The 21,308-nt window shown below is 45.0% G+C and overlaps 1 protein-coding gene and 1 long non-coding RNA gene across 3 annotated transcripts in view; one reads left to right on the forward strand and one right to left on the reverse strand.

The window, feature by feature from the left end:
- Positions 1-11,206, reverse strand: part of LOC111263329 (uncharacterized) — a 40,703-nt gene extending 29,497 nt beyond the window's left edge. Inside the window, exon 1 of one of the 2 annotated variants that reach the window (XM_022838300.2) lies at positions 10,755-11,206. The gene's annotated coding sequence lies outside the window, so the exon portion shown is untranslated. Of the gene's footprint in view, positions 1-4,335; positions 5,662-10,754 lie in introns of those variants that run through there. The other variant, XM_086969555.1, reaches the window with a different exon arrangement.
- Positions 5,788-18,685, forward strand: LOC111263330 (uncharacterized). Its single transcript, XR_015312248.1, has 3 exons — positions 5,788-7,128; positions 15,559-16,275; positions 16,579-18,685. It is a non-coding gene; the product is annotated as an uncharacterized LOC111263330 (long non-coding RNA).
- Positions 18,686-21,308: the final 2,623 nt, after the last annotated feature.

Below are 21,308 nucleotides of genomic sequence, written 5' to 3' on the forward strand. Positions count from 1 at the left end.
AAGTCATCGAAATCGATATTCACCTAATTAAATGGAAATCACAACTAGTAATTAGTCAAAGAGGTCGAAGAGTAACTCACTAATACACACACTTGAAAGAACTTGAAGCAGCTACGCAATTACGCGCGGAGGTACTGTATACATTGCGTAGATCTTGTACATCACTGAAATTCGCTTGCGTACCCGCCTGTCTTTGTGTTCTAGCTTTCATTTGCGACAAACAGAGGAAATCCTTCTCCTGCGAGCAGCCTGATGTATCCTGTCGAGGAATCCGACGTTTGCCGACAAGCCAGTAACACATTAACTGCGACCCACCCCAGCGGTGTGCGATGTAACGGCATACACATCCATGCCCACAAATACAGATATACAAACTCACAGCTACATCCACATAAGATATGCACATTCTATGTGTCTGTCAACGGGCGGTGATGACAGGCCATACAGACAGATCGCCTATAGGAGACGCACGGAAAGCCGCAGAGCCCTGTCCAGGCGTCTAGACTATTCGGGATCTGTTGTAACCGCGACTCTGTTTGCTGGTTACGATTGAGTTGCCTCTGCTGTGATGCGATTGCCGAAACCTCTGATGCTGTTTGCCTCGCGTCCGTCTTCCAGACGTTTGGCAGGCGGCCGATGGCTTCCAGTTGCCAGAGCTATGGCCGATCCAGAGGCAACAACAGCAGAATCAGTGTTAACTTCACTAAATATCGCTTCCACAGCAAGAAAATGGATCCCCGGCCTCCACTGCAGTCCCGCATTTCTCCCATAACACCACATCAACGGCAGCCATAACACTTCCAGGGCATTTATCAACTAAAACAAAAATACGTTAGCATGCAACGCTAAATCTAGCCCTTGATACTAGCCTCCACCATATAGCAACGACTGTACGAGACGGTTCCAGTTGTCTAGCAATAGGGGGCGAACAGGCAGGCGGTCAGCCAGCCGGCGTGTATGGGGAAGGGGAATGAAACATGCAGCGGTGGCCCTGTGTTCTTGGTGCTGTCCCTACCTTCGATGCCCCTACGCGCGCGCCGTTGGACGCTGCCTGACCGTTCGACTGTAGTTTCCGCATGGGAGCTGCCACTCACATGACGGCCAGCAAAGCATAAACCGACTTTGCGCTTCGACTACCCGTAGAAGAGATGCGTGTTTCAGCCCCAGCAGGGTATTCTCCTTTTTAGCTGCCCCAGGGAGTCTAAAATGGGCAGCCTACTTGACTTAATGCTCGCTACTTGAATCGCTTATTGTCCGCTACTGGCTTCGATGAAATGAGGGCGCCAAAAGACGCAAAGGTGAACGGAGAATTGTAGACGAAAATGACGATGGCGGGGACAGTTGCTGCGACAGCAAAATGCCAGGGAAAGGGCCTGAAAAGGGTTCAGCCTGTGGCCAACAGAGTGAAAGCTATCGAGGGGGCTCCCTGGGCGACATTGGTTGTCGTACCGCAGTATGGAAACAAGATTAGAATCAGCACTACGAGAACTACAGCGATCGGCCAATAAACCGAATGGGATAAAACTAGCGAGAACAAGCAGGTCTCTTGATCTGCGCGTGTTCTAAGAAGAAAAAAATCAATCTGATTCGGGGCCTTAATCCACGGCCTTCGGCAACTTCGTTACTAAAATAGTTGAGAAAAAAGGGAGGCCTTTCAGAGCACAACTGGGATAACTGGGATGTGTGAACACAACATATCGATCTATGGGACATAATTTCTAGTAAAACGGAAAAGTACAAGAAGAATACCGATTCCAAAAGCTTTTGGCTATGTCACATCTAGCTTCGGCAGGGGCATCCACTAAGTGAAGAAGAAAAGTCCCTAGCCACCAGGGCGCGCGTATCCGCCAGCCGCTAACCGGGAAAGAAAGAAAGGCAGAAGCATTCCCGGATGACGGCACATAAAACACACACACATACGTGCACTGGCAGACGGCCACTGGTTCAAAGACACCCGTACCCGTCTCACAGTGATTATTATTCCATTATAGAATATTTATGTATTATCATAGTAGAACAGCAGCACTGGTTCCACAATTTGAGTAGGGGAACGAGCCGGCGAAATCCTTCGCGCCAGGCGATGATCTGGACAGAAACAGCTGGTCAGTGACTGGCCAGGCACCACCTCGGAACAACAACTGTATGATAAGTATTTAATAAGTACTGAGGAACAAATCGAATCGTACGGCCATGAATCGGCTGTCGTCAACAAAGGGGCTCCGAAGACTTTTCGATTACAAACGAACAGCGGTTCACGATGTCGATTAGTCTTCAAGGTGAGGATCGCAACGTCGAGAAGCAAAGCAACAATGGAATAAGGGGCAGCTGCGTTTAACACGTACTTTTCCTCTTCGACTGTATCTCTGAACGCAAGGAAACCGATCTGTCTGCTGAGATGACGACGGAACGCTTGTAAGATCGAGTAATGGGGTAAAGCTTGAACAGTGGGTGAACTACAGCGGATCCGATTGCCTTCACTACAGTTACTTTTGCTGTTTTGATTTTGTTAATTTCTTCATTCTTATTCTTATCAATTCTCTTCTATGGGATGGATAAGATCCGGGAGAGCTTTCGACTGCGGACATATTCGCATTTTATCGTGTCCCCGAACCGATAGTAAAAGCGCACTGTGGTGAAACGCGCCAAAGAAACCGTGTCTTTTACTGGCATTTGACGCAGTTATTCGAATAGCACCGCCAGACACCAGGTTGCTGAAGGCCGTCTGCTGCTACCGCTGCTGCCACCGCCGCTGCCGCCGTACCGGCCTGCCATGGTGGCTAACATATGCCCCACATAGTGCTTGGCGCTCCGCCTTTTCCTCAAGGATATAGATGGAAGACGGAGGGCAGATTGAACTGAAATGGACATGTGGTTAATGAGCAGTATTGAGCCGGTTAAAGTTCCCGGGCACCGAAGTCTGTGAGCGCCAGATGGTGGTAGCAAACATCTTCATAATACGATGTCGACAACAAAAGAACAACGGAGAAGTTATTAATGCTCGGCAATAGTCGCATTTAAACTTTAGCGGGATGGAAGATTTCAGTTTGTACGTATTGAGGGAATGGGGCAGTAAAGCAAAAAAAAAACTTGTAACTTATAAAAGTATGGTAGTTTAGATCACCTTCAAAAAATTTCGGCGGAATACATACGTACCTTACACTTAAGTGCTGTTTTTAGTAGTTAGCATTTATCAGAGTATGATCTAATTAATCAAGAATCATTTGCAATAATTAACACTTATCACTCTTAGAGGAAATAGTCGTCTACACAAAAATTTCGTCTTCATCGATTACATATAGCAATGCCAGAAAACTCCTGCCTATTATGTTTATGGTGTGAATTGCTCTACTTTTTCCTCCACCTGGAGTTAATTGGTGCTAGAATAATTTACTTTATTTAGAACAATTTATTACTACAGCCATTGGCCAACCAACAGGCTAAAAAAATCACTTGTTTTACAGTCCTTTACTGTGACCTTGAGCGCTCAACACAGTGCCCCCACGTAGGCAACGTGTAGAAACTGATACAACAATATCCAGAAAAAAATTGCCCGAACAAGATTTCATTCCAGCAAAACACATTTCTTCAATCTGCTCTTTCCAAAGACAAATCCACCAAAAGTGATGGTTTATGTCTTCTACCATATACATATATATATATATATATATATATATATATATATATAATAGTCACTACTAGAACGTAACATGATTCCGAGTAGTTTAACTCTGTTATAACATTGCTTCTTATCAGTAGCACTGAGATTTGTTGAAATGGGCAGAACCAGCAAATCAATCAGGCACATGAACCAGAGGCAGTCAACAAGTGAAAGTGCGCTGAACTCTGGGCCGACGTTTGATGCGGCCTGCCCAACCCGGCCATCAGGGTATATCGTGACCTCGATGTACCAGCTGCGCTTGCTAGTCAACACTGGTCTTTTCGCTCTTTTGACACATTAACAGCACGAGATTGGCTAGAGACTGATACAGGACTAATCTATCGTAGCTAATGACGTGTCGATGAGCGGCGATCGCTGTTGTAGTAAGAAGGACACGAGGAACACTAGTTGAGCTTCCTTTGTTAATAACTGCTTAAGTGGGGGAAATTAAAACTATACTTATAAATTCAACAGTACGTTATTGTTGGAACACTCTCAAGCGTACTTCAAGAAAAGCATCTTTGACGAGACCGCTGCAAACGCTGTACGTTTTGATTTAGTTAAATGTTGCTTTTGACAGGAAAACGATCCATATCTCGCGTGTTACGCGCGAATGATAGTTCGTATAGGGAACCGAGATTACTTGTTATTTGTTTTTGTGAAGTTATCATACTCACGGTCTCAGCAGTGCGGGTGTGATGAACACGACTTCGACTGATTCACGGATACATAGTTATATCTAATTATTTCTACGGTGGTACAGTGCTGCAATGACTGGGGCAAGGTTCTAGGGTGCCGACCTCTTCACGCTAACAGCTACGGAGCTGTCTCGGATGAGTTCCATCGCCGAGTTTCCCAGCTGACATCCATAGAGTTAAAAGAACATAGCTACGTAACTATTGATATCCAGCGTGTTCAACAATGGCAATACACATGAGTTACGCATCTGTGCGTTTGCAGTACGAGTCAGCGTGCGTGGCTTTACTTCGTTCAATAAATAATTCAGTTGTATTTATGATGGCTTTTGTCATTTGCTTCTCGTTGAAGATACAAGAGCGGCCCTCACGCATTCGTTGGATGTGGTTAGAAAGATAGTACCTTGATTTTAGATTCATCAGGGAGCATGAGCACGAGTCGACAAGGCTCGTTTTTAGCACTACACACAATGCGCACAAGGACACAATGGGGCAGCAAAAAACAATAATTTAATTTTTTCCTAGCGTCAATCGTGAACGTACACTAGCTAATAATACTAGAAAGCCGATTTACAACCTCACGCATTTTGCAGATTCCGGCTGATGACTAGTAGTAACCTTCCCTGGTCAGTTTCATAGCGGCACCGGCTGTCATACGTGAATTATATTTTCGACCAATATCTTGGTGGAAGCAACTCCGTGGAGGAGCTCTCGTAGATGAGCAAAGCTGCCTTTTTCTTGTCACGAAGATACACAGGCAGCGGCCAGCGGGATCAGGCCAGGCCGAGAGAGGATGTATTCAGCAACAGCAACAAGAACCTGTTGATCCGCGAGTGTCTTCCGATCTCTGCGTATCCTATTGAACGCGCGCTCTACGGCGTCCGGCCTACCATTCAAGAGCTCAATGCACAACTCGTCTCATTACAGTACTCATAGGTTTTCTATTCCGGGGTGAAAGCTTTAAGTCTCTTCCATTTTCACCAATGTCACCATCATCATGACCATCATCACTTCCTTACTGAAAGGGACACACTCACACAGGCACACCGAGAGAATTCCTTCCTTGCTCATACCGATTCCAGTCTCGACGCTGTTCCATGTCGAAAGTTGAAAACAAGCGCCGGTCGTCAGCAATAAACGAATGATGGAAATCGATGATTTATTTTCGCTCATACGGCGGCTACCTTTTCCACGAGCCATTTTTGAAATTTCATTCTACAACAAGCATAGCGGCGACGACGACGACGACGACGACGACGACGCCGACGACGACGGCGACGGCGACGACGACGATGACGACGACGACGACGACGACGCCAATGAGTAGAAATAATAATCCAGTCGTGGTCAAATTTGAAACCTTTATATCGCTACGTCTTCTCCATGACGCGGGTTGCACACACTGTCCGCTTCCATATTCTTCAGTTCTTCTCTATACGAGCACCGTCACTCGTATCCATGCTGACGCTGTGTTGTCGCCGCTGCAGTTGGTGCAATTGCGCTGCTGTTACTGCTTGAGAATAAAGCAAACGAAGCCCGAATCGTCTATACAAACCAGTGCAGCTGGCCTAGCGAACGAAACCGGTCTAGCCACAAACAGGAAGGTTCGCTTTGCTCGGCCGCGTTCGTTATCCCACTTTTCTGATTGGGTTTTTCTCCCGATCGGTGCGTGCTTCAGCCCGCCTGCCTCCCCGACGCTGACGGCTGTTGTGTTCGGGAAAACCATCGCGTTCCCGACGAAGATGGGGACTGCACGTCTCGATCACCGCCAATGACGACAAAGTAACAATTGGCTTCTTCGAGAGTGACTATCGTAGCGCAGCAGTGACTCGACAGTGCTGGGCTGATTCGTTGGCCGTTAGCACATTGCTTGGCTGCTATGGAAGTATCGTTCTGTTCTACTACAGATAACAGCTACGACTGACGCTAGCACAGTCACTATTACAACTGCTATGTGCGATCGCCGGCCGTCTCGCTGTCGACGACCGACCAGCGCCGCCTCCTCACCGAACTGAGCGAGTAACGCGCCGAACTAAACATTCGAACGTGAACTGAACCGGCGGTTGTAGCGGCGACGACCGCGGTACCCAAACAATAGCTACAGTCATAACAGTCTCCTCACAAAAACAAACGCCCGATGCCTAAAGACGCACACAAAGGAACACACGGACAGATACACGGACGCGGCGACATTCGTACGGCAACGACACGCCACGACTATGCAAGCAATTACGCACTGTTAAACCACCCGCGGCAGCAGCATCGTCAACAGCTGTTTGCTGTTGCTGTTATCGCCTGCTACGATGCTGCTGCTGCTGCTGCTGTGGCAGATCTCCTGCTTAGTTCCTTGTTTCGGATGGCGGCGATAACAACAGCATCAGCATCGAGTGGCTACCTACAGCAGAGTAACAACAGCTAACGGCCAAGCAGCATCTGTGGCGTAGATGGCTCTGTTAGGTCTGCGACAACTGTAGTAAAGCCGCCCTAAGAACTGCCTGTTATGCTGCGGCTTCTTTTTCCATCTGCGCTGCGACTACTGCTATGACACTCAGCGGCCAGAGGAACATTCTCCAGCGGCGACAGCAGATGCAGCAGCTGTTGCAGCAGCAACCGCGGACAACTCCTGCCGCGCCAACGCGCGGCCGCGTGTAGCTGCGAAGCAGACGCTTGAACGTTGCTTGTTCTTACACCAACAACAACAGCCAGCGTAACACTTTCTCCGCAGCGCTACGGCTGCTGCTGCTGCTGCTGCTGCTACTCCACAGGCGTTTACCGGTATTGTCACAACGGCAGGGCAAACGATGATTTTTCTATCAGCCGACAGAACATAACGTGCATGGGCAATGTTTCTTACGTCACTCGGCAACGAGCAGACTATCCGTTTATAAGTGTGCGTGTGTGTGTGTGTGTGTGTGTGTAATTGTAACTTGTGCTTCGCTATCGGATCCACAGTAGAGTTGAAGGATGAACCGTGAAGTAGTAACTGTGGCAAAAACGTCACTGCTTCTAACGGAGGGATCTAGAAAGCGGAGAAAAAAGCCAGATCGTCGCTAGCAGCGGGCCGATTTGCCAGAAGTAGAAAGTGGTGCTAGCGATAGGAGCGTGCGGGAAAGTGAAAAAAATTGTGGAAAGAAGGAAGTCTCCAACAGCCGCTCCACGCGGGCCACACAGCACGGCGATGCAGATCTAATGAAAGATCATTTTTCCGCCATAATAAGGGGAAATAGATTGCAATACTCATACTCGCGGCGATCCGTGCTGCTGACAGAAGGAACGAGGGCGAGGGAGCGTGGAGGACGCAACGAGCCGCGATCCTGCGGTCCCAGACCGGGAAAACAGAGCCTATGAATTCATTACTAGCAATGCTTGATAGCACCGAACTTCGTTCATCGTAATGCAATGGCAGCATCACAGGAACAGCTCACCTACCAAGGTTAAGTCGTCTAGGTTCGAAACCGGGAGTACACGCCAAGTTTATTTCGTACTGGTGGCAGATGCGGACGTTGAGATCCACGTACGCTTATACTAATACCACTAAAATACACATTCAACCGTAAAGGAAATCGGTTATTTGTTTGATGGCAGAAACTGCAACTAGAAGCACCAGGAAAATAACCACCCACCCACCCCATCCCCCTCCCCTTCTTCTTTTTTTTACTTTTGTAGATGACTTGTGGAATCTCAGCGCCGCCGTATCGTTTCGTGGGCTCACGATAATTTGTCGTGATTTGTAGGAAACAAAATGATAGATAACGTTGCTTAATTAGCGGAACAGATTGTGGTGATTCTTCAAGGTTGACTTTGATTAGTTGGGGCGACAGGCAAGCTAGAAGAAGCTGCTCGAATTCGCCGGTATTTGAATTACTGAAAAGGTCGTGGATCTGTCTATGAATTAGCGAGAACGTCCCCACACGTTTGATCATACTTCGGCAATCGTTTTAACTGAAGGGGAACTTGAGAGAAGGGAATCAGTCTTTTTGATGATATGAGTTTGTTGGATATTTTGCCTGTTGATTTCAGTACTAATGACGGAATATTCGTAACATCGGGGTTGAAAGAGCTTGTTATTTATTGTTATAAAACAGTGAGTTCGATGAGACGCCCTTCGCTTAAATAGACCAACTGAGTTTAAAATTACATTTTCATACATATATTTTTTAACCGTCAGATGCTTTTCACAATGCGCAGTTTTTGAATGTTTAAATAACATTATCATGTTGCCGTAAAGTCGCAGCCAAGGAGCAAGCACGAACAAAATGTGGATTTGGAGATGTAAAAAGACCATACAAATAGAGATTTATTTCGCTTTATCCTCAACAAGCGCTAATCGGTAATAGTCTTTCAGAATCAGAAAGTATAAAAACATTATATTAATAAATACGAAATATTCCAACAAAATTTCGTAAAGAAATTGAAAAGTACTATCTGAACACATCCCTTGTAACGTACGCCTTTCTTCCTGGGTTCAACCGCGCTAACGTTACAGATATTCTTGCAAGAACCAAGGAATAAACCTAAGATATTCTACTGCGTAGTCCTTCATCTCTAGCGGGATTCCATGTACGATTCACAATCAGCCCGTGACCTGCTGTGTGATCGCGCTGTTGTTGTCGTTGTTTGAGAGGTTCGTGAGCATGCCGAAGTCTCCTCTATAGATTTCAGCAACTTCACACAGCCGCAACAGCCGTCGACAATCGGCCGGCTGCCACCGGAGAGTTAAGAGCTCTCGGAGAAGGAGAGGAAGAAGGAACGCCGCGTCCCTTTTGGCGTCACTGATGCTCCTCTTTGGGTTGCTCCGCTAGCAGCCTGCAGCATTGGCATCAGCTTCGAACCGGTGCTCCGCGGAGCTTCACGAAGTCGTAACTAGGCACAACAGTACCAACAGTGGGAGCACTACCAGGCAGAACCATGACGACGACAAAGACGCCATGGGATCGAGGGTCGAGACGAACCCCCGGCCGCGCAGGGGGTAGGGGATTAGACTGGGGGGTTTGGCTCAACCGGCTTCGTTTCGCGGACGGACAGTGAGCGCTAGGTTGAACTCCTGGAGCTGACTGCCTTCTTTCCTAACCCGGTTTTGCTCGGTACGGGCTGGATGGAGCGCTGGAGCACCCCTGTAGCCTGTTTGTTGCCTGCATTGGTGGGAAAACTTCGACTATAGGCATTGAAAGCACCACTAGCTAACAGAGAAGTTTGGAGCCGGCTTCTTTGCTGCAGCGGTTTGGGTGCTGCGGGCTGGCTGACTGGCCGTGGTGTCGATCCGTCGGTGGGGTGTTGGGAAACAGAACCAAAAGTTCTGACTGCACCATTTCAACCAGTAATGAAAGCATGAAAGCCATGCGCGTGTGTGACTTGAGGGGCTACGCAGCGCAGCCCTCTGCTACGAGCGTAGCTACTTGAAGCGCAAGAACGGCTAAAATTACTGCCGACATTAAGAATAGCCGATATATTGTCTTAGCGTATGATTATACCATTTCCGTATTTCGACGTAGGATTCAGTAGGAGACTTCGAAGCTTACTTCTGTAAAAATAAAGCTTTATTTAGGTCTATCAAATAATACCAGTTACACCATGGACGCGACTGTAGGCAGTAGGTGAAGTAAATCGGGATTATCTCTCTCAGACTCGAAAAAAGTGTGAACGTTTACGATCTGAATTTCAGAAAAGAAACACGTATCTGTAACTATAATTCTCAGTTGTCCTTTATACAACAGACCTCGGTACCACCGTTGTAGCGCTACTTCAAGAACCTGTCACAACGGGGAAGGTGCAGTACGAACTATCTATAGGAATAGGGGAGACGAAAGGGGATTTATGATTCTATTAGTCGGCCTTTCTATTGTTACTCGGTTTTTTTTGGAGAACTGAAAACTGTGTCCACGCCTTGATTCGAACCTAAAGCACTTTCTTGTCCTTATCTTTAGTAAGCAAGCACACTTTATTTACAGAAACATCCAAACTTAAAAGTGCATGTCAATATTTTATAAACAATACCCGGACCTTATTTAGTGTATACGGAAAATGATGGTTTGAAAATTTAGACGCCGTCTGGAACCGTGGCGTGAGATAGTTGATAGATAATGCCAACCTTACCTTAGAATAAAAATAAGCTTAAAAGCCGTTCAGGCAAAAAAAACCACGGAGCTTTCTACCCATTTCAAAACTTGTCAGACTTGATATGTGGATCGTGTCGGGCGCCTTCCTACATATTATAAACATTGAAGATCGCCAGATAAGTTTACTCGAAGCAAAAATTTCTTCACTTGGATAAATCTCCGACAAGCATTTACACTGTTTATGTTGGACTCGCGTTGGTACATTACTATTAGATCTATTTCGAAAATCTTCAACATAGTAGCAACTTCCTTCCTGTTTAATAAGCAAGTAGAACGATCGCTTACCTCTGCCAGATGACTGTGATCTGACCCCAAACTGACGCCTAGCTTCCAACAAATTTCACAAGAGGCAATCGACGCCGTTGCATCCACAAGACTTCGTATTGCACAACTTCATCTGCCTGACGGCTCGCCTCACAAACACTTGACGCTTCATCGCTTGTGATAACTAAAACTTGTTTTCCAGTCGAATAAAACAAAGCTGCACGTTTTCTTCATTCCCTAAACAAGACTGCCTGTTAGATGACACAATTTGTACGTGTATGTAATATTTGTTCAAACCCATCATCCTGCGATGCGCATCCTTCAGCTCATGGCGCCACTTCTAAGGGTTGCCATCACTTGACTATGCAGTGACATAGAATCTCCATTTACTTTTTAACTGTTTTAACACGTGTGTGTAGAAGCGACCACTGCTTTATCAATTGGGCAACTGCTCTAACCAGCCGGTCGAACTTGCCCGTTCGCTGGGCAGATTCTGGAGAGGGCAGTTCGGCAGGTAGAATTGCGGAGCGACACTTTATTGCCGATGATCCGTGCCTATGGAGACGGGCTTTGCAAACTTCGCAACCAGAACGAGCTCCCGAAATAGCGCGAGGGAGAGAGCGAGAGAGAGAGAGCAAAGCGGGCGGGCGGGAATCGGTCAAGGTGCATCGCTCATGGCTTCGGTCATTCCTACAGCTCCAAGACGGAGCTATCAGCGCCGCACCAACAGCCAGCAGTAGCGCCATTATTTTGATGGAGATTGGTGGAGAGGTAGCAGCGCGTTATCGAAGGAACTCGCTGGACTCAGGCCTCCTCCCGAGCGAAGCCGAGCTAAAGCGAAATCCACCGACTCGTACAACCTCAGAGACCAATCCCTGCCTGCCCGCACACACACCCACTACAATAGACTCTCACGGGGAAGTCTGGATTCACATTTGAAAGAAGACTGTGATGATGATGATGATGATGATGATGATGATTGCTATGATGAAGGCGATGGTGTTATTGGTGATGATAATGATGATGATTCTGGTTGTCCTGGCGAGGCAGGCAGCCAAGAGGAAGGCGATGGATTCTGTTCTTGCTGTTACATCGGCCGACCGTGCAGCAAATTCGGTATCGACCGCCACCCAGAGCCACGACCCAGCCGTCGGCTCGAAGCTCGCCTTGAGTCGCGCACAGTAACGGCGGCGGCAGCAGCGGTAGCAGCAACAAGCTTTTAGCCGCAACATTCAACTTCAGCGAACTTCAACTCTTGGTCCACAACATTCACCTGGTTCACTACTGCTGATAGTACTACTTTTCGAGAGACTCAGTCACAGTTTGAGGTGGGGTGGGCTAAGATAAAGCAACCCCCGAAGCATCCGTAGTAGCATGAGTAGGGGGAGATCGTCGGGAGACGAACTGTTGCTACTGCTATTGGCGCGGCCAGAAAACGATGAAGCGTAAAGGCAGCGAAAGAGCCACATCGCCACTAATTTCGGCTTCAGCTCCGCACTGAGCGCATCACTAGGACAACCGCGAAAAGCGAACAAACCGAGCCAGCAGAAAAGTGTATCTGCTAGCCCTCCCTTCCGTTCGGCCTAAACTTGCTCTATGTAGGAGCTGCTACAACCATCGCGACTATAACAACTACTACGACCATTGCTGCTGGCCGAAGTACGCGAAGCAGTAGTGTACACAGAATAAAGGGCGGTGAAGACAAGAAGAGGTGAGCGATCTGTCAGCCAGCAAAGGAGGAGCTATTCGACGCCTGGAGTCCTTCTCTCCCCGCCCAACTACTTCGTCTGCGTCAGCAGCCGACTACGGAGAAGAATCAAAGCCAGGGCGAACCGGACTGGCGTACCAGCTCCCAATAAGTAGGCACTTTGGCAGTCTTCCTCCCCTACGTTTGTCGTTTCTTTCTCCATTTTCTTCTTATTTTTTTCTCGGTGCAATCGCCCTCAGTCGTTTTTCTCATGTCTTGTTGTGGGTACGCCGCTGCTACTACTTCTAAGGATCTTCATTTCTTTCGTGCCGTTCCCCATGAGGAGCATGAGGAAAGCCAATGTTGGCTGTAGTCTCGCTATAGTAGTTTTGTTGCTTATGCAGCCTTCACTCCTCGACGGTTCTGTACGAACGAACGAGGGGAATTCGAGAGGAGACACCAGGCCGACGGTCGGATCGACTGACAGCCGTAACGCCGCGAACCAGAGCAGAGAAACAAGAGTCGACTGGAATCGCTGGAGAAATCTCTCATCTCCTCAAAGGGACGCAATACGTTGAGGTTTCGCCTATGGTTCTTCTGCTGCCCCACTTGCTTATCCTTTGAAGAACACAAAACGCAGCGGACGCAGGCACAGGCTCCGTTCAACGTACACTCATACACATACGCACAGGAACACATCGACATACATACAGAGACGTATAGGGCTTTGTGCTATGCATGCACAGCCACTATGAGTCGGGCAGCCTTAGATGGGCTACTAGCAGGTAGGCAGGCAGCGGGAAGGTAGGTAGGTATTCATCCAGTTGTTGCCGTCGACGATGTTGCTGGGATACGCTGCGCGGAGTGAGCTCTCGGAGTAAGAAAAGCCAGCCGGGTGGAGCTGCGCCTTAGCTCAACCAGAAAGGGAGGAGACGATGCCGAAGCCGATGCCACTCCGGGGGATTGAAGCTGGGAGCAGAAGCGAGCGCGAACGAACGCTAGCGCTTACACACAAATGCAGCTAGTCAGAAGCGCCCCGGGGGGACTGGTGATGAAGGCAGCGGCAGTGAAAAGGGGGAAGAACCCAAGTACCAGCACCGGTTAAACAGCAATCGGAACAGCGACGGTCGGAGCCATCGGCCACTAGAAGCCAGCCGAGCCATCAGCTCAAGGAAAGGAACCGCTGTCGACCGAATCCGAATCCATCGGAATCACTTGCTGCTCCGAAATAGCAGCCGAAGCAACATCAAACAGCAGGCACAGAGCTGACGACGATGAAGTGAGTGCTCCATAGTCCATTGTGGCATATGTGTAGGCATCTCCACCAGCCGGCCTCCAGCAGTGGTAGCGCCGGCAGCAGAAGGCTTCACCAGAGGGAGCTGTTTGGTTGGCTGGTGGTTGAACGCCGCCAGGACATAACAACTCCAAACGGACGAAAAGGACGGGGAGGAGAAAGAGCAAAAGCTACAGCAGAATTGGAGAAGCGGAGAAACATCGGAGTGTCAGGGCTCCAGGAAGGCGTCTGTCGGTCTGGGGGAAGGGTTTCTATCGGGGGTTTGAGGCCGGATAAGGCTGATGGAGGAATGGGCGATAAGCTTGGCTGAAGACGGTCATGAACACGATGAATTCTCTGCCGTCAGCCAGCAGCAGAGGGACTGGCTCTATATCGGTAGGCTCAGGGAACAACGACGACGCCACAAAGAACGCAGAATGGAGGACCGCGTTGTGTCGTGGTGAACGAGGACGAATTTTGTTAGCGGATAGTATTATATATAGAGAAAAAAGAAAACAGGACAAGTCTGACAAACACTGGCGAGCCAGAATGAACCCAAGGGGGAATTATTTGCCGGTGGAGCCCTCCGACGAGCGACTTCGGCGATGGCTGCTTGGGGAATATGGGACAAAAAAGTTAGAGAACCAAATTATGTGAGAAGCAGAAGCCATCTGTACGTTGGGGGATGGCTGCGATCGGATGATGTTCAAAGGAAAGGGCACCACATGAAGTGAATTTAAGGAAGACATGTGGTCTGGTTGCGGAGACATTTCAACATGGGAGCCTCCCCTTTCAAATACGATAGCTACAAAGAAAAATCAGAAAACATCCTCTACGCGACGACAATGTAAACATGCGTTAATTGGAAAAGTTACGAGCCAGTGTCTGCACGGTGTTTCTTGATGAACAGATGATATTCCTGCTGAACATACATGGAACAGCATGAGTTTTTATGTAAAACATACTGTACAAAGTTAAAACTCCTATAGCCTGGAATTGCACGGTAGTCTCGATTTTTTGAAACGCAGGATTGACAGGTTTCCGAACAGACCGCGACTGCAGTCTTGGGAACGTGTCATCTCCCGCAATAGAAAAAGACGTTGCACGTCTATATGATATACTAGAATTATTAGCCAGTTCTTGACGAGCTGAAATGGTCGGATCGGACCGCGTCAACATCAGTGGACACCAGACGCACTACTGAGTTCTTCATCGCAACGCGCTCTATCAAATCGTCAACCCCACTTACGAGATTCCCGATGCATCAGGATATCTAAGCCCGTCTCAGTATTGTGTAAATGATATACACTTAATTGAAAAGACATTGCCTATATACATAAAAAAGACCTCTTTCGTACAACATTTACTAATATGTATGTTATAACAATCGTTAATGAAATGAATGGAATGATCTATTGAGAGATCGGCCGAAGCCGGTTTCATCCTTTTGTTTAAGTATTCGTCTGTGGTTAAATTTCAACAATATTCAATACAAAACAAAGACAGAAACTAAGAAAGTGGTGTTTCCTATAATTTACATTGCATGCTACGTTATTATCAGCGTCGCGTTTTTCTCGTACGTTACATTGTTTAATATATATAAGATATGAGACTCCCTTTAGGTTCGTGGATGACATACAAATAAAAATGTCAGCTTTATCCCATGATAGAAGGACCCTTTTTGGCCTAATACCAATTATATTCAAAATTTATACGCATATTATATTAGTAGTACGTCAAACATTAAACCCACAACTAGCCCCATTAGTTTCAACATACCCTTATCATTTTGGTGCTAATAATATGCAACAGCATCTGTTTCCAGTGTTTTTCAATTAAGTACACCTTGACTACTTTCTTCCCAGACCTAGAATTGGATTGCTATGTGGACAATTAGCATTGCACGACATAACTGGGAAAGTCGAGTCAGAAAGGTGCCCAGAGTTGAAGCCGACCAACAAACCAAGCTGCACCTTCCCTCTGGGCTGCCAGGGCCGCAGAAATAGACCGCCATGCTTCTATCTCGAAAGCTCGAAGATGCGGATTTTGAGCGCAATGTAATGGACGGCACCATAAAATAGTGCCAGACACAGCGAACGGATTCCAAGCGGGTATCCACGGTATCTTTCTAAATTTTCGCACAATCAACAAAACACAGTCAGTTCGACGCGGTCTAGTAATTGTTTGTAATTCGTAAATAAAAATATATCATATTAGGCAGACAGAGTGGTGGCAGACAGAACTATAGAAGTTGATGCTCTAGCAGGATTTTGTCCAAAAAGACTCAAGCGAATACGTTAGACATGGCCACCTAAATCCGTTACCCAATAGCCGATTGCTCTCACGGTTCAACTCAATTTGATGCAAATCAATTTACTGCCAAGCATTTCGTAACTCACAATGTCAAATTAACCAATTGCTTATCATACGATGATAGGAAAGTTTTTTGTTTTTATTCTTTTTTCATTAGTAACAATAACAACAAGAGTTTATTTTGATAGGAATACTCAGTCTCCAGTTGGGATTATCTGTGTTCCGTCGTTCCAAGTATACGCAGCAAATGGCTTGACCTAAAAATGCAGGTCGGTCAAAGTTCATCGTGAATATATTTAGTAAAATCATCTATAACTGCCAAACTTTTCGCAAGTTAGGGTAACACAATTCTGTCTTACCCAGGTTAATTGTCACATAGGTTAATTGAACAATGCACTCAATCTTTCTGCAGCACAGCGCAGACTGTAAGCTAATAGACCGGTGAAAAATAAAAGATACTAATAGTGTTCTTTAATAACAGCTTAATAACAGTGTGCAAAACAGACGATTTTAATACATATACAACATTAGTGATATTGATTAGTAATATTGAAAGGATGTCGACTTTGCAGGCAGGATCTGGTCACTAGACTGAAGCACTGCTTCTTCGAATTAGTGGGGCCACAAAGATGATCTCTGACGGTCGTTTGCTGGAGAGTTCCGAAATATGAACCTTCGTTGCTTCAGGACGTCTCAGACTTAAACTGTACAATGAAAATGCTCCACTTCAGATCTGGATCAGAAGGACAAACAATTATGTCAAGGGCTCAAGTATCTCAGCAACTGAGTCTGGACCAAACTCATGGTTTCTATATATTCCAATAGCAATAATAACGAATTGTAAAACTGAGAAATAGCGCCTCGTTACTCGAGTGTACCAAATACAGAGTTTGTAGCAAAGGCGAGAACGTAGTTACGAATGATCTTGTGATTGTTACAATTGTAATTAGGAGATATCCTCTACATAAGACTCCTGGAGTATTAACTGCGGCTATATCCCTTCTAACTCATTTGTTCTGCAATACCGTCGTAGTTGTAACGCTTTAACGACTACTGAAATTTGAATTTAATGAAGGGTCTCGGAGCTCGAAAGGCTAAACCTTCGGCTGATGAGAAAGAACTCACCATTTGGCAAGGTAGAACTTAACTGGAGTAGAAAGTTTCAAAATAGAATGTCCTCTTCAAGCCAAAATGAACTGTAGGCATTCCATTGTTTTGGGATCCTATTCAACTAGTACATGTAGCTTTCTATGTTGTACTTTTATTATGGTCGGAAAAATCCTCAATTGTCATATCTCGAAGAATACTGAATAAGACAGAAATGAGAGATTCTTGATCAGGTAAACAGACTTCTCTTAAAATAGCAAGGAATAAGACGGGCTATGTTGAAAAGGTTAACAGGTTTGCACGAAGAAGCAAAAACAGCGGGTATCATCCGTTCAAGTAGTAATTAATCGCTCAAGCAACGGCAACCGACGATAAAAACGGGGCGTGCCGTACCTGCTTGTGTTGCCTCATATCGAGATCGCCGGCGGAACGACAATGTGTCACATCCGGTTCGACCACCTCATCGAACGGATTGCGCCCGTAACTGTGATCTCCTTTATATACCCTATAACTCTTTTCCTCAACTGTTAGCCACTCCATATCTCTTGAAAATTGACAAACCAGTTTTTGCCGTATCTCAGCTTGATCTAGCATAGAAAAGCTTTTAACATAAGCACCGATGAACATACAAGGATGTTCCATCTCGATTAAGTCGCGTCAGAAATTCGAAACGGGAGCGTACCCCACTTAGCTTGTACTAGGAATTAGATTCCCTACTACTAGAAAAAGAATCCATACAAAGTTAATTATTGTTTTACTTTAAATTTTGGCAATAAATTGCTTTTTTGTGAAAGGTATTCGATTCTGCAAAATCAGAAAAAATCGTCTTTCATTTTGTATTCAAGTTTATTTTTTAGCACTATCAGTTTCTACAGCTTTATGTCAGTACTGCTTGCCCTCATTAACACCAGCTGCCAGTTTGCCCTAATTAGTAAACATATGTCAGCATAGAGACTATTGCTTTGTTGAGTTTGTGAACGAATATGATTTTTCTGTATTTCAATAACAGTAGATTTTCGAATAGATCTTAAATGTTGCTTAAATAATAGACAAAGTATTTATTGTAACGGTTGCCGTTTTAACATGACCGCGCAACCAACAAGTGATCAGATCCTTATAAACAATCTCTATTATGTATTGGTGCATTGATGCACATGCTGGCATGTGCGCTCAACACAAAACCAGGTGGCGCTGCCAGCAGTAGCTAAAGCAAAGATTCGAACAAATGGCGCCCTAACTTACTATCACGAACTATCTGCTAACTCGACCTGAGGATAAATTATTTGGATTTTGATAAATGATTTTGTGAGTTATGTATGTATATTTGAGCTAAAAAGAAAGTATGAAATATACAATGACGCGCAACTTTATTATAGCATTGGAAGCATCGACCAAATATTATCAACAACGAACGCAACGTTACTTTTTGGTGGCAGATGACTGACTGCTATTAGTTCTCGGTGAAGTTCAATCAGGGGAATAAGCGAACTTGGAGAAGATAATGACGTGTGCCGCACGACGCGTGTAATTAAATATAAAAAACAAATTCAAAGTAGATTCCTTTTTTAGAATTGTTTTCAAGTAAGTCTCTCTTTGAATAAAAGACGCTTTTTATTAGCCAGTGATGTAGACATGTTTTTGACATTTATTGGTAACTAATTATAGAAGCGAAACAATACACCGACATGAAACGAAATATTTCTGACTTTTGACAGAGCTGAAGTCATAATTACCATTTTGTCTTTACCATTTGATCTTTCGGAGGCTTACGCTACTTAAGAAGAAGTAGCTTAAAGTATATAATTTTCGCCGATGTGTCCAAGGTGTGCCTTTACATATGGTGAGCGGCCGAAGGAGATTAAAATCATAAGTCTCCATGATCTGTAAAAATATTTCCAGCACACCTAAGCCAATTTTCGTAAAAGCGCAGAAATCTGAGCAGTACTTAGTACTGTCTCAATAGGTAGGGGCGGAATCTGGTATTAGAGGTTAGGTGACTTACCACCATAAAAATATTACTACAATGATTCGGTCAAGCTCAGTAAAACTGAAACACACAGAAGTAAAGTGTTCCATGATAGAATCAATCCAATTGGAATTCGCATTACCGAAAAAGGGCAATAATCTCTAGCAAAAACTCAGTTAAACGGTTATCTTTTGTTTTTGTAGAAACATTGTATAGGCAAGGTCGAAAATTGTTGACTTTTGAATTCCTAAAAAAAGTAGGTATAGAAAACCTTCGAGTCAGGGAAAAAGAATTAGCAGACCAGTCATCGCATTGCGACATATGCATACATTTACTATGCATAAGTAAAAGCGTTTAGAGAACCTGTACTGAAACATGTATTAAATTGAGAGCCTAAGAAAGGCCTGAATTAATTTCTTCCTATCATGGACCGCTTCTGCAATTGACAGAAGATTTGGGAATCATTCCGACAAAATAGCAAAAAACAACATTGGGTTAGTGGAGCGGTATCAATGCCAGCGTTTTATCAGCGACTTCAAGGCTTTTACAATGCTATCTGCAGGTTGCCGATTGGTGCTCCGATAATAAGTTAACAATAGGGCCTATTCTTGCAGGGTCAATAATAGGCTAGTAAAAGGCCAACATGGAGTGGGAGAGCCGTCAACGAAGTTCGTATTAGTTTCATTTTAAGGGTAAGTTGCCTTTCTTGGAAATTCAAGAATGTACTATTACTGTTACGGAAAAATGTACTATTTTTAGCTGCTAAATCTCGTTAGACCATTTACAATGGGACTTGGCTGCGCAATCATTTTGTTCAGTTCAATTTCGGGCGCTTCCTCTTTAGGCGATCAACATCTTTTTGTGAACATAATTTCACTGACGGACGATCCCCTGCATTTGTCGAATTTACACTACCATGATTAACTGGAAAATTTAAATTTTTCAATATGTTCTTCTTAATCAGTTATATATGCAGTGTGAGACAGTACAACATGGAAACGGATGAAGTGGGAATCAATGCGACGCCGAGCGGAAGTTCTGAAATTAGCTCCGATTTTAGAGGCAGCTTCAACGTCACGTCCCTTACGCATCAGCTTTGGACACCTTTTCTTTTATCATATCACCTTTAGTCGGGATAGTGTCAAAATATAACTTTTTTTCCGAAGTGTCTAGTTTCGAATGCGGACATAGGTACACGATTCGCTTCGTGCTGGGAAAGCCAGCCGCTAGAAACAATGCTTAGCCAAAGCTGTGGAAACGGACGTAAAAGTTGAACTTTTACGAAGACTTATATATTATTGATTTAAATATATTTTCTTTTGAAACCTAGCTGTCTGCCTCAAAGAGAGCTCAGATTAGCGCCGTCACAAAAAAAGTTTCGGAAGTTTTGAAAACTTTTAGATGATCATCGATTTTATAATCGGCGTTGATTCTCCTTTGTGGAAGGTTAAGCCTCTTACGGTGCACGAATGTCCCCTGCAAATATTAGCGATTATTTTAGACCTTAAACACTCGTTAATATTTTCCTCACTTGTTCCACTTAGAGAGACAGACTTTTAGAGATCATTGAACAGAATGCGTGCCATTCCGCCACTGTCGTGCAGAGTACGACAGTGCATCCCAAATAATTACAAATTTATTTTTGGCACATATACGAGTTGACTATATATATACATTCAAGTATATAGAGCAATATAATAATATCGTAAAATAAATAAGATAAAATGTGGTATGTTAACGTGGCAGCTCCTTGCAAGCAGAGATTTTTGGACGGCGTTGAACCATGGCGGAGCTGAAACGCCACATGCTTACCCAACTTGGTTAACTGCAAGAAGAGGTTTATTTAATCTTTAAAAATGAATACCCAATTACTTTATTTCATTCTTCGTTTTATTTATCATCATTGTTAGCATTATCTTCCTCATAAGCTCCCGTTCATTCCTCTTGCTGGTCTTCCATTCTTTCTTATACACTTGCTATGGTTGTTGTTGTTGTGGTTTACCTTTGTTTTTTATAGGAATTGCAGATCATCACCGTAATTATCATCAATGTAGTTGGTATCGTCATAACCATATTCATAATTATCGTTATTAGAATCAGTCATTGTGTACCATTATATATATTCTTTTTAATAGTTATTACATTGTGATATCGGGCGGCGGCAAAGCAACAAAGAGGTTAGTTTTTATTTGTCTGTATATATGCCTAGCTTCTCCGTCCTTTTTCATA

This window comes from Varroa jacobsoni, unplaced genomic scaffold (genome assembly GCF_002532875.2).
Source record: "Varroa jacobsoni isolate VJ856 unplaced genomic scaffold, vjacob_1.0 scaffold_757, whole genome shotgun sequence".
Classification (NCBI taxonomy): domain Eukaryota; kingdom Metazoa; phylum Arthropoda; class Arachnida; order Mesostigmata; family Varroidae; genus Varroa; species Varroa jacobsoni.